The sequence below is a fragment of the Polyodon spathula genome, chromosome 40, assembly GCF_017654505.1.
Source record: "Polyodon spathula isolate WHYD16114869_AA chromosome 40, ASM1765450v1, whole genome shotgun sequence".
Lineage (NCBI taxonomy): Eukaryota > Metazoa > Chordata > Actinopteri > Acipenseriformes > Polyodontidae > Polyodon > Polyodon spathula.
In genome coordinates this window covers 1,749,878-1,762,524 of record NC_054573.1, presented here as the reverse complement: position 1 = coordinate 1,762,524, position 12,647 = coordinate 1,749,878, and the positions used below count along the sequence as shown (strand labels likewise).

The window sequence follows — 12,647 nt, the reverse complement described above, 5'->3', positions numbered from 1 at the left end:
TTTCCTCTCCTCCAAAGCAAAAGGTAATTAAGCAGAATCAACAACAGAGAATGATACAGACTACAGCATGTACTCCACTCACCAGCTTCGGTCGTGGGTGACCAGGTCACTCTGAAGAGTCCTTTGAGACAGTCACACATCTTTCAGACAAACACAAGACACCCAAAGAAGAAGAAAAAAGCTGCAGTTCTTCTGGTAACCAACGAACGAGGGTGTGCGAGTGAAATTGCTTGCTGCTTTACTGAACCGGGGCATGAGAGAGAGACAGAGAGAGAGGGTGAAGAGAATGGACTGAATCAGCAAACCCCCCCACTCAGCAGTTTGGCCCCCCAGTTAAACCTATTCCCTATTGTCTCACACAGGATGGATTTAACTTGGGTGAGCGTGGCTTGTCTGAGGCTTAGTGTTTTGTGCAGAGGGGACGCGATTGGAATGGAGAAAAGTTCAGAGGTGCGGCGTCCGATTCAGTTATGATTGGATATTATTTTACCCTCTATATGCATTGGGCCCGAAGACAGAACAACTATCAATTCTAAGAATACTGGTGGTACTCCAGTCAAGGGCAGGCTTGAGTAGCGGAGACTAAAATGCTCCTTCACCCCAGCCAAGGAGAAAGTGAACTCTCCGGTCCAGGGCAAGAGGCATGGAGACTGAACTGCTCCCTCTCTCAACCCCCCAAAAAAGTGCTCCCTCCAACCCAAGCTTAAGGCAAATGAGATGATCTTTTAACAAGATTGAAATAAAAGAAACCGTCCCCTTCGAGTATCGAGAATGTGCAGAAAATCTTCCAGGTTCTTCGTTCAGGTAGAACAGACAACAAGTTGCTGCGAACCCAACAGCTATTTCTTAAAGGCTTCCACCCCCCTTGCCTTAAAAAGCATCCTACCTTTCAGCAGCTTCTGTGTCGTCACCCTTCCTGCTGCTCCTCTGGTTCTGATACAGACTATTTCTAACACCTTAAAATCCTCTTCAGGAAGCACAGGCCCCATAGCCCAGGGGTGTCAAACTCCACTCCAAGGGCCGCAGGGTCTTCTGCTTTTCATTCCAACTTAAGCTCTCAATTATCATAACTAATCGAATTATTCGTTGAATTCAACGTTTAATATTTTTCAAGGTCTTTCACAGTTGATGGTTTTAAGAATGCACTTGATTCAAGATACATCACCTATGAAACATTTTGATGCCTGAAGTATTAAGTGTCCATTTAATCAAATTAGACCAGTAAAGTAACAGAGCTCAGGTGGAACAAAAGCATAGAAGACACTGCAGCCCTCCAGGAACAGAGTTTGACACCCCTTCTTGTAGCCCTTTGTACGGCAGACAGCTGCCGATTGATTTGGTTAAGGAAATCAAGATCCCCAGTGACTCCGAGTTCTTGCGCCAAAGTTTAAATTCAACTGATGAATTTTCTTAACTAAACCTTTAATTGTTATCAGCTGTTAAAGTTGCAGTGTTCCAGTTACTTCTAAAATGTTCTAGCTAACTTGAAATCTGCAACTGTTTTAAGAGCTGCAAACAATTTTAAAAAGGTCTAAGCAAATGATCTGTTCAGTGAAGGGTCTGGTTAAATGGAGAGAGTCTTTGGTGGAGTTGGTTAAACTTAGAGCTCGATTTAAACTTACTTTTGGTCGTCTGCAGACAGACCCACCCCCAGGGGTTATTTGGGGGGGGGGGGGGGGAGGGAGTTTGAGAAGCACAGATTACAAGGAAGTTGGAAGTGCCAGACAGAATTGAAAGAACAGCTGATACGATACTAATCGCCATGTACTCCATCGTAAATACAATAAACAAATCACATGGTTATTCACACAGCTGTATTCACAGGCATAAAGACAGACATTTTACATGTTTAATTATTAATCTGCTGTACTATTTGTACACATCCTTCATAAATTATGACATTAATATGGTATAATACATGGGTAAAGTTCTTATGTTTTGAGGTAGACAGCCATGCAGTGCTTGAATAGGAAAATAAGCTAATCTAAAATGAGTGCAAGTTTTATTCTCTAATACTGGAGGAATGTTTCTGATAAGAGACATTTGGTTTCATTCTGCACTGAGCAAGTCTGTAAACAATCTTGCAACCATTCTCAGTGCAGGACACGAAGATCAGTGTAACACAGCTCGGTTTTTATACAAACCGTGCTCATCAAACCAACATGGACCCTTACTGTGCATGCAAGTCCCTGGTTATGACCCTTTCAATGTACTTAAACTTAATACATTACATTTAGTCTCACTTAGATGCAGGTTTAAACCCTGCACACCATACAACACAAATGAAACAATTTTCACAGTGCACTATAGAAACTGATCGCCTACAATCACCCTTTTCCAAATGCCAAGGCTGGCTGTGGGCGTTTGTTTGAAGATCTTGCCCTGGTTGAAGGGCTTGCCCACGTGTTTGAACTCTCCCTCCCAGCGCAAGTACTCCTTCACCAGGGTGTTGTACTCCTCGCTGTCAGGATACAGCTTCCTCCAGGAATACAAGCTGTAATCCATCTTCCAGTCATCGCAGAGCTGAAACACACACAATGAAACAGAACACAGATAATCCGGGGCTGGAAACAAAGACTCCTGTTGTGTAGCAGTTTCACCCATTCCAGGTTTTACTAAGAGCTTGATTTGCCGCAGTATGCAGGTAACAAGCTCAAGTCTGTCAAAGTGAAACCAAGAATGGACCAAGCTGATGTGCACTGCGAGTTATTTGTAGGGATGGATCACTAGTCATGTTCTGTGCATATTGCCAAGTGATTTTTTTATTTTTATCGTTACATCATCCATAACTTCAAGACCCTCTACCACAATTCCAAGGGAAAACTAGAAGTCAAAATAGACAAGACATCCAGTTCCTCCTTCAGATAAATTCTGGAAAGCTTCTTGCATTGCTTAAAAAAAAAAAAAGACAAATGTGCAGTGCCAAAATTACAGAGCTTGAACCAAGGAAAGTAAAGCTCTGATGTTTAATTTGTTTAAAACATACTTCTATATATCGTACTTGTTAAAATAAACAGAATTCTGTTGTGGTCATTTCACTCAAGAGGCCCAAACCAGATTATTCTCCAGCACTGTAAAAAGTAGAGGAAACACTAAGCCACTTTCAGGAACAGTGGCTTGAAACCTGGTTCCAGGAGCCCTTAGTTTGACTTTGCTGAATCAAACTCTAAAGGCTCCCCTGATGTGCTATGCAGTTTCGTGAAATCTGGTCTCCTGAAACCAAGTTCCAAGCCACATCTTCTCTTAGCTTTACAGAACCTGTTGGTACCCACTTTGAATGCCGGCTGCTGTCCTCTGAAGAGCCAGACCCCAGAGATGGAGCTGTTGGCGTCCTTCCCGAAGACAGCCACGCTGGCAAAGCCGTTCTTGCGAAGCCGCTGGAACATGCCTGGAGACCCCCCCTGCCAGGGGGGAGGGGGGAGAACAGGTTAGGGGAGATCCTGGATTCACCACATCCCACCATGTACCCAGAGGCGTGCCGATGTACCACAATGACACACGTGGCTTAAATTCTAGACTGGCTGTCTCATTGGTTGAAATGGGCAAACTTGAAAATGTTAGTGTAACCGGAAGAGCTAGGGTTAGAAGATCAGGTTTCAAATCACAATTTAGCAATCTAAACAACCTGGTCCATGCTTAATCTGAACTAGTTAAGTTAAACGGTTTTTTTTTCCCCCCAGAAGTCTATTCTTAAAAGATCTCCAGAGACTAAAGGAAGAATATTGGGTTGGATCAACTAGGTTAGTTCTACGATAACCTGTCTAAACCAGGGGTGGCCCACAGGTCTTTAGCCATTGATGATGGCTCTCCAGGACCAGGGTTGGCCACCCCTGCTCAAATATATATTCCTGGCCTGATCGGTCTATTCTCTCCTCCTCTCCCCCATTACACACTTCCCTTTTCTTAATTACTTGTTCTTCACAAGACATCATGCCTCTATGCACTTGGAAAAAACAAAACACAGAAATCATGCACGTAAAACAGAGTTCTACAGTAGTCTCTCACATGCAATGCAACAGTTGTCCCATCTACACTGTTGTGGCCCTTGATCTTGCCTTTTCCAGTATGGGTAAGTGTCTAGCTGCAATGGGCCGCTTTAGTGCATGCACCCTTGTCACCAAACCTGAAGCTCTGTACTCCAATAGTCTGGTAATTAAAGTGCATGAAACAGACACAGATCACTAGTAGTAGTGGAAGCAAAGGTTTGGCATTAAAAAGTCACCCTCCTGACTCCGGAACAGATATTAACTCCTATTGCATAGCAATCTCTCCCCATTTCAGGTTTTAAAATTAGCCCGATCAGCCACAGTGTCTAGGCAACAAACTCAGGTGTGTCTTACTCATAATAAAACCAGGAATTAATGAAACTGCTATGCAATGCAAGTTTCCATCGCTGCTACATTCAGTAACACAACATTAAAAGTAACTTACAGTATTTTAGAAACTTTAAATGGCGTGGAATAATGTTAAGTACCCCAAGTCGAAAATAAACAAACAAACACCATCTAATAAAAACCCCATTCACCACACAGGTGCCAGGCTGCCATGTTGCGCTGTACACACCTGCAATAAGGTTGCTGCTCATAATTCCCTTGCCCAGCTCACTGGGATATTTATACTCTGCGTACCACAGAGACCAGCAGTCCCTGTCAAAGTGGGCGTAGGGCTAATGGGGTCCTCATTGGAGTACTGGCGCTTGAACTCATCCAGAACGAAGGGGCTGCAACAGAGAGAGAGAGACGCAGGCTGGGAATAAGAGCAGGAGGGAGGCTGGCAGGCAAACAGGATAGGCGTTGCTTCTTCACAACAAACAAGCGATTGAGAGGAAAGGTTAGAAAAACAGCAAACCCAAGGGATTGTACAGCTATATGCAAAAGTTACACATCACCTAGAATTTTAGGATTGAGACCATTAAAGAAATGATAGAAAAAATATTTTATTTGACATCATGTAATCAAATAAACTACAAAATAATATTGCAAAAGCCAATATTAGTACAGTATTTGAATGTTAGTTTTCAAATCTGACATTTTTCAAATGTTAGTTTTTCCATTAAGTATGGGGAAAACTACAAAACAGTGTGCAAGTCAATGTGTTAACATTATTTAGCAGGCTTCATTTGACTTTGAAGCAAAATGTGTTTAATTCTATAGGGCGATGAAAAGGCTTGTTGACAGCTGTGCATTGCAACCACCTAACCCACAGAATTGCAGGTTCAAGTTTTGCACAGCAATACAAAAAGATATCGAAATTAAAAGGCACAGAGACTAATTATTATTATAATTGTAAACCCATTTATAAAAATTATGGACATGAAGTGGTTCTCAATCTACTGCAAGTAACAACGGAGAATGCTGGCTGTCATTTTATAACATTCGGCCAACAGAACATCTGCTACATTTTCACATTGGGATATATTCTAAAATGCAGAAGTTATGCAGTTCGCTTTTAAAATTAAAGCGCTTAAACTCCCCTGGTTAACAGACCCTGGTACATTAGTTTTCTCTTACACAGAAGTTGTACAGAACTTGGAGCTCCACTCCTAACTCTACTGGGCTGAGAGTTTACGACACAGGAAGGAATGGAGTTTCCTGTTTTGGCACGTAGGACACTTTCCACAATAACCCACACTGACACATGTCTCTCCAATGGTTGAGCACGCACATAGCTCAGAATTAGTGCTAGTGAAGGACGCAAGACAGTCCTCAAAAGGCAGACACAACAGAGACAGTTCAAGACAGCACTACCCTTACTGGGTTTATTATGTCCCCAAAAAATGGAAATCAGAAATGGATTTTTAAATCTATAAAGCAAGGATGGAAATAAGACTCCTATTGCATAGCAACTCCTCCTCAAATTCCAGGTTTTAATAAGATCTTGACTAGCCACAGTGTATGGGTAACAAGCTTTGGTGTTTATTAAACTCATAGTAAAACACCAGGAATAGAACAAACTGCTATACAACGAGAGCCTTATTTTCACCCCTGTAAAGAGAAAGAAACTCTGGTTGATTTTGGATTAAGTATTAAAGAGTCTACAGACCTGTGAGGCAGGGCAGCAAAGGGGTCTTCAGCTTCGTTCTCTGCTGCCATCTGCCTCCTCCTTTGTCTTCTGCTCAGTTTTCCTTTGAGTTTTTACATCCTTTAACTGTAAAATTAAGGACGTGCTCAGGTAAACAAATACAGAACTACACCACACACACTAGAGTAAGTCCTCATACTGACAGAATATCCACGAAGCACACAGTAAAATTGTTAGCAGTGCTAGGAATGTAATCTCGATTTGCAGGGTTAGGCAAGACACATCAGGTTTCAATAGCTGTACTTCAGGGTTTCGAGGGAGGGATAAACTACTGTACACACTGCAACTGCTCAAGTTAACACATTTTTACTTGAGTGTGACTGAATTGCCGTGGACTTTTGATCTCTGTTGCAATTTCTGAAGTTCTGCAGGCTACTTTAGATTTAGGAAGCTAGATTTGCAAAAAAACACCAGAGGACTGAATCATGAAAGTCACAATTATTATTTTTTTTAAATTGCCATAATTTCTAGCATCTATTGCACCTTGGCACTGGGCAGCCTTCTCGTACATCTTCACCTCTCCCAGTACGGCACTGAACTGGGGCTGGTGCACACATGAGCAGAACCAGCAGGTGACGTTGGAGAAGGGCTCATGGAAGGAGGGATCCCAGGGTTGGGCAGACCCAATTGGTGACAGAGGGTACAACCTCCCCATTGGGGTAGCTCATCCATTGCTGGACCAGGGCAGAGTCTTTAGGGCCACTGCCTCTCAGAGTATTGGTACTCACTGCGGAGAAACAAGGGACACTGTCAGATTTTATAGAACACAGACGTCATTTAAAAGATTCCAACTCCAGTCAACATACCGCAAGCAACTAAGCTATCCAAATAGACTAGACACATTCGTTCCCAGCTATAGCCTTAGAAAAAGCGTCCTGCTTGGAGAGACACAAATGTCTGAGAAAGGATAAATTGCATTGCTGTGGATCAGTAATGATCAGCTGCAAACAATTATTCAGAGGTGTGCATGTACAGACAGGGTTGAAACGCAGGTGTATAAATGTAATATGAATAAGCATTTTTACAGCAGGAGCGTTTAAAGGTTATCCCAATTAGCAGCTTAGAAGTCTAGAGGCAGCTACAGACCAGAATTAAACCAAATCCTTCTCTCTATTATTACTTCAGGGAGGTAGTCTCAATACTTGCTGTCGTTGCATATTTAAGGAAAAAAAATAATTGCCAACAAATTTGCCTGACTAATTCTGCGACTCATGTTTAAAACTCCCCCCCCCCCCCCCCCCCCCAATCACACAACCGCTGGTTGCTCTGTAATTTATGATTCAGTCAAGGCAAGCCCTTTAAAACGATGAATGATGATTCAACAGCAGCCACGCAGTCTCCTCTGCACAGCCCAGAGCCCACGCCTCCACTCGAGCGCTATTGTACTGAATCAGGGAGGAAGGGAAAGATTTGTCCTGCTTAGGCTGCCGTGCACAAAGGCTATTATTCTTCCCTCGGGAACCTTTTAAATGAAACAAAAGCAGAGAACTGTCTAAAAAGACTAATACAAACTCTAGCCACGTTTGCAACCAACTGCGTCATCTTTCTGCTGTGGATAAAAGTGTGAAGCGATGGACAATGAATCGGGCAAGGGAACACACCAGAGTGGCTTGACTCGGGAACTAATCAAGTGCCATATAAAACAGATAATGCATGACTTCTACAAGTCAGCTTAAGCAAAGCTGAACAACATTGAACCTCTTAAACCATTTCATGGTCATGACTGAGGCACAACTTGATTAGGTAGATGTTATCAAGTCATCTGCTGTCCGGTCACCCAATACAACACAATATAGAATTTTATTGCTGCCTTTGTGGGAACCGCCCCATATAATTTAACTTGCAAGCTGGTACCGAGTGCACATTTCCAAGAGTTGGGTCACTCAAATCCGATGCATGGATCTTAAGTATTCTGCCCTACGAGAGGATCACGTTTAATAGTTGTATTAAAATGCGAGAGAAGAAACTGAATAGGGTCCCTCTGTTCATTCTCTGGACTAGATTGGGAGCTGGGACTTCCAGGGAAAATGATCTAGGAACTAGTCTAGGGAAAGCAAGGGTCTTGTGTGTTCGCCTATAATTTAATCTCCAAGAGAATCTGGAAGTCAATTAAACCAGACTACCACCTGGTAATAAACCATCGGACATTATTTTGTGCTTCATAAGTTGCAGCGTTAAGCTTTTGAAGCAGGCAGTAGTTTTTTACCATGCGATGCGCCCTTGTTACTTTCAGGTTGGGTGGGACAATCGGCTAACCAGACTCCCATTACTTGGCAGACTATAGCAGTCTTCTTGCAAAAAATAACCCTAACAATAGCCGGTCTTCTTCCTTTTCAACTCGGCGCTAGCAATTTCTCTTTGTGGGTGAATGGAAGGGTTTTGTTGAAGTATTCCCTGGAGATGCGAGCTGGGAGGAGGCTCGGTCTCCTGCGCTCTCCCGGCGAAGGCGTGGATCGGCTCCATTGTAAGCACAGGACATCCTGATAACAAATAGACTTCCTGTTAGGGGTCTGGAGGGCAAGGGACCAGCACGTAGAGCACAGGCTGGAAACTCTGACGCACGCTTCCATTGCTACATAGTTAGCCCAAGGCCATTTCCAGCCCCAGCCCCTTGGCTGTAGAACTTAACAGATCCACCCTCATTATCTCGGATTTTGTGCTACAACAGTGGTATTTGTTCATGGATTCTTTCAGTACTACCAGGTCCTTCAATTGTCAACTGAGATAGGGTAGCAACAAGGACCTGGACTGCAGGGATGGAAATAAGACTCCCACTGCATAGCAGTTTGATCCATTCCTGGTTTTGCTAGGAGTTTAATACGATACACCTGAGCTTGTTACCTGTGCACTGAGGCTAAATCAAGCTCATTCAAATCTAGGTAAAATTGCTATGCAATGCCAGTCATTTCCATCCCGGTACTGTTTGGAAGACATTCCTGGATTAGAACGAACTGAAAAAAGCCACAAAACAAAAAAAAAAAAAAAAAAAAAAAAAAAAAAAACAGTAAATGTAAAACAATCTATAAAAAAAAACTTAATTTTGGTAGAAGACCAGGAAATTAACCAAAATAAGATTGTCTAAGAACTAGAAAAAAAATAAGAAACACATTTGCTTAATATCAATGTTTTCCCCTTGAAGTTCATTGCTCTTGAGAAGCATTTGGTTGGAAATTGGTATTTTTTTTTTTAAAGGTTAAAAACAGCATGCATTTGGTTTCTAGTTTTTTTTTTTTTGTTTTTTTGTTTTGCAAATTGGCAAGAGGTCATGCCAACGCTAGTCGAACAACTCGGGGTTGGAAAGAAGACTTCTCCTGTACAGCAGATTCCACTACCAGCTTGATTAGCCAGTGCGTGGACAACAAGCTCAGGTGTGTTATTTAGTAAAGCACGGAATGGATCAAAACGGCTATGCACCAAGAGTCCTTCCCATCCCTGCAAACCATGTCGTTATTCTACAAGGCAGCTCAACTTGGACTTCTTAAAGCTTTAGAAAGGTCTGACTATTTCCTACACTACCTGTCAAGTCATACAGCTGCGTTTGGAACAATGTCAAATAGAAAGTAGCTATCTAGTTTCAAGAACGGTTAGAATAGCAGTCTTCTGCACAAGTCACTTACAGCGAGTGGTTTTCAACAGCCACCAAGACAAAATACATAAGGAGACTTTGTTTCTGAATTGTAGCATCTAATAACATGGACAAAGAAAATTAAAGGTGTCATTCACTGCTGGTAAAGTAACCTCTACCAGGACAGGGACACCGTAGGAGGTGTAGGTTGTTTGGAAACAAAATCAAAATTAAGGACGGGACAGCTGTGAAAATGTTTGAATTATATTAAAAGGGTTCTGTTTTTGTCTGCGTTTGTTCTGTTTTCTAGAAGCGTTTATGGGAGCTTCTCTTCGTAGAATTCAAAAAGCAAATAGAGTTGTTTTTTTTTGGTTTTCACCACAGTCCTGGAATTTTTATGTATTGAGGCATCCTGAACCAATAAGACAAACAGCACAGATTACAGTGCTGTACCGTGCATAAAATCATAACCCTAACCCTTTCAGTTCAGGCAGGACTTTATCTTAGCACTGTATGTCAACACAGGCCGTCATAAATCACGCTGGAACCTCACAGGACTCCTAGGTCCCAGTCTGAGGTAGTGTAGAAATCTTGATAATTGAGAACAGAATGGATTAACTTTCAGGTTAAAATAGATGACAGTTCTTTCAACAGATGTTAGCATTTCTATCAAATGCATTTTTTTTTTTTTTTTAAATTGGTGCCAAAACCTTTACTACAAACAACAAAAAGTAAATAAAACGCAATTCCCACAATGTTAAAGCAATTCAACTTGTTGTCCTTCACTCACACTTGACTGCACCCCCTCCTGTGCAGCAGGCTGAATCTCAGAGTAATCCTGCTTCAAATGCATTCAGCAGTGTACAGTACCAAAGTAACAGTGTACAGTACCAAAGGGGAATAGTACCCTTTGCAGGGATCATTCACTAGTCTAGCCTTCCAAGGTCCACTGGTACTAAATGCATTGGTTCAGACACTCGAGCAATGGCAGCTATCTTGCTTGGACTACTTTGAGCTACTGTACCAATACCACCCCCTTGTGTTCAGAGCCGTGCACTACATTGCAAGTGAATGTATCGGTTCAATCACAGTCCATCTTCACTCACAGTCCAGAAATCACATTCAGCTGCACTGCACGGTACTGGGCAGCTATCAGCACTGGGCAGGACCTCCAACAATCAGAGTCTGGAAAAAAAAAAAAAAAAACGACAGTAGTTTAACAGTTAAAACAGCCTTCTGTCCCACTATGACAATTTCATGTGTGTGTATGGGGGTCCTTCATGACTAGGTACGCAAAATGGAGCTCTGGATATTTAACGGGTGATGCGAAAGGTTAGCGTTTTGTTTGGCCTGCTGGTAACGCCGTTAAACCGAAATAGTTGGTCACGCGAATTAGGGTTATTATTATTATTATTATTATTATTATTATTATTATTATTATTATTATTAATGTTAACTACTGCGCATGAAATGCTGATTCTGCTAGATAAAAATGCCTCTGCACCAGCTTGGAGGGCTTCTGTTCCTACACCAGTTGGGTCGGCGTCTTTCAAACCGCTGACAAGAAGTTAGTGGAACTGGTGGCGAAACGGGTGTGCGTGTGTCGTCGTCTAGCAGCTCTTAACAGCGTTACCCGACGTCTGGATAGCGGTTTCAAAATACCATTTATTTATTTATTTTGCGTTGCACGTCTCAGAACAGACTGAAAGAACCGTTATTAATAAATACACACACATCCTATCAAACATAACACTTTACATACAGTTTAATATTACGAATAACCTACAATTTGTTGTTTTAGAACTAACAATTAGATAATGAATACGGAATAAAGAAACATAACTGGTTAAGTACTCCCTACCGTGACGCAAGGGCAGAAGTAGAAAGTTATAGTAGAATGTGACGTCATTAACTATAGTAAATTAAATAGCAAACAAAACGCAAAGATACATCATTTAAAAAAAAAAAAAAAAAAAAAAAAAAAACACTGTTTCCCCTTTAACTCAGCCCCCCTGCAAGTGTTATATCGTAATAGAAACTACGAGCTCGCTCTCCTGGGAGAAATGCTTCCCTTTGGTTTACGGTTCTGCAAGGGAGGCCGGCCCAGTCTGCAAATGCAATCCGCAATGCTAAAGCATAGTGAATCGTTGAAGTGTCTTAAAACACATCTGTGAGCGGTTTGCTGCTACTTAACATTTAAATCCCACTCCTTGTCTCAAAACAGTGGTCGAGAATATAAAAAAAAGTAACATTATGTAGCTATAGTTTGAGAATAAAGTTAAACTTTGTATCGCCAGTCGACACACACGCGGCCTTATTTGTTTTTAAATAGTCAAACCAATGCATCTTTAACATTATGCGCACTTCAAAAATAAATTTAAACTCAGTTTCAAACACCGTGTAATATTTTGGAACTAGACAAAAATAAATAACCTATGTTATTTCCAGGCGAAGAAAACCCCAAAACGGATATGTATTAGCTTTGCAGAAAATGTTAAATATTTTCTAGCTAGTCTTTCATAAGTATTAATGTGCATTATGCAAGTCAAGTCAATGTATATATGCGGAGGTTCACAAAGCGTGTGCTTATAAATTGCAAGCATTTGCATGCTGTACAGTCAATCACAACATCCGCAAAACGCCGTGCCCATTTTTGGGCAATTTCCAGCAACCCCATGCACGAACACATATTAAACCATTAAGCTGGACCGAAATGCCAAATCAACACTCACACGCATAAAAACACCTTTAACCAAACGTACGCTCTACACATATCCCGACGCACGAAAACAATGAGAAAAGCAATTGAAGTGAAGGAACCCTCAAAGTGATAGGACACCTACCGCCATCTTCACTACTGACTGGCACACCGCACCCAAGCCTTTCTGTCCGCCTGGAAAAGAGAAGGACGGAAAGGCTAGCTCTCGATGCGTGGGGGCAGTACTTAGTAGTCTGTGCAAGATAATCACAGAGGCTGGTTTAAAAAAAAAACCTAGAAACA

The 12,647-nt window shown here is 41.8% G+C and overlaps 1 pseudogene; it reads right to left on the bottom strand.

Moving 5' to 3' along the window:
• Nucleotides 1–1,669: 1,669 nt before the first annotated feature.
• LOC121304957 lies at nt 1,670–12,581 on the bottom strand (annotated as a pseudogene).
• Between the last annotated feature and the right edge of the window lie 66 nt (nt 12,582–12,647).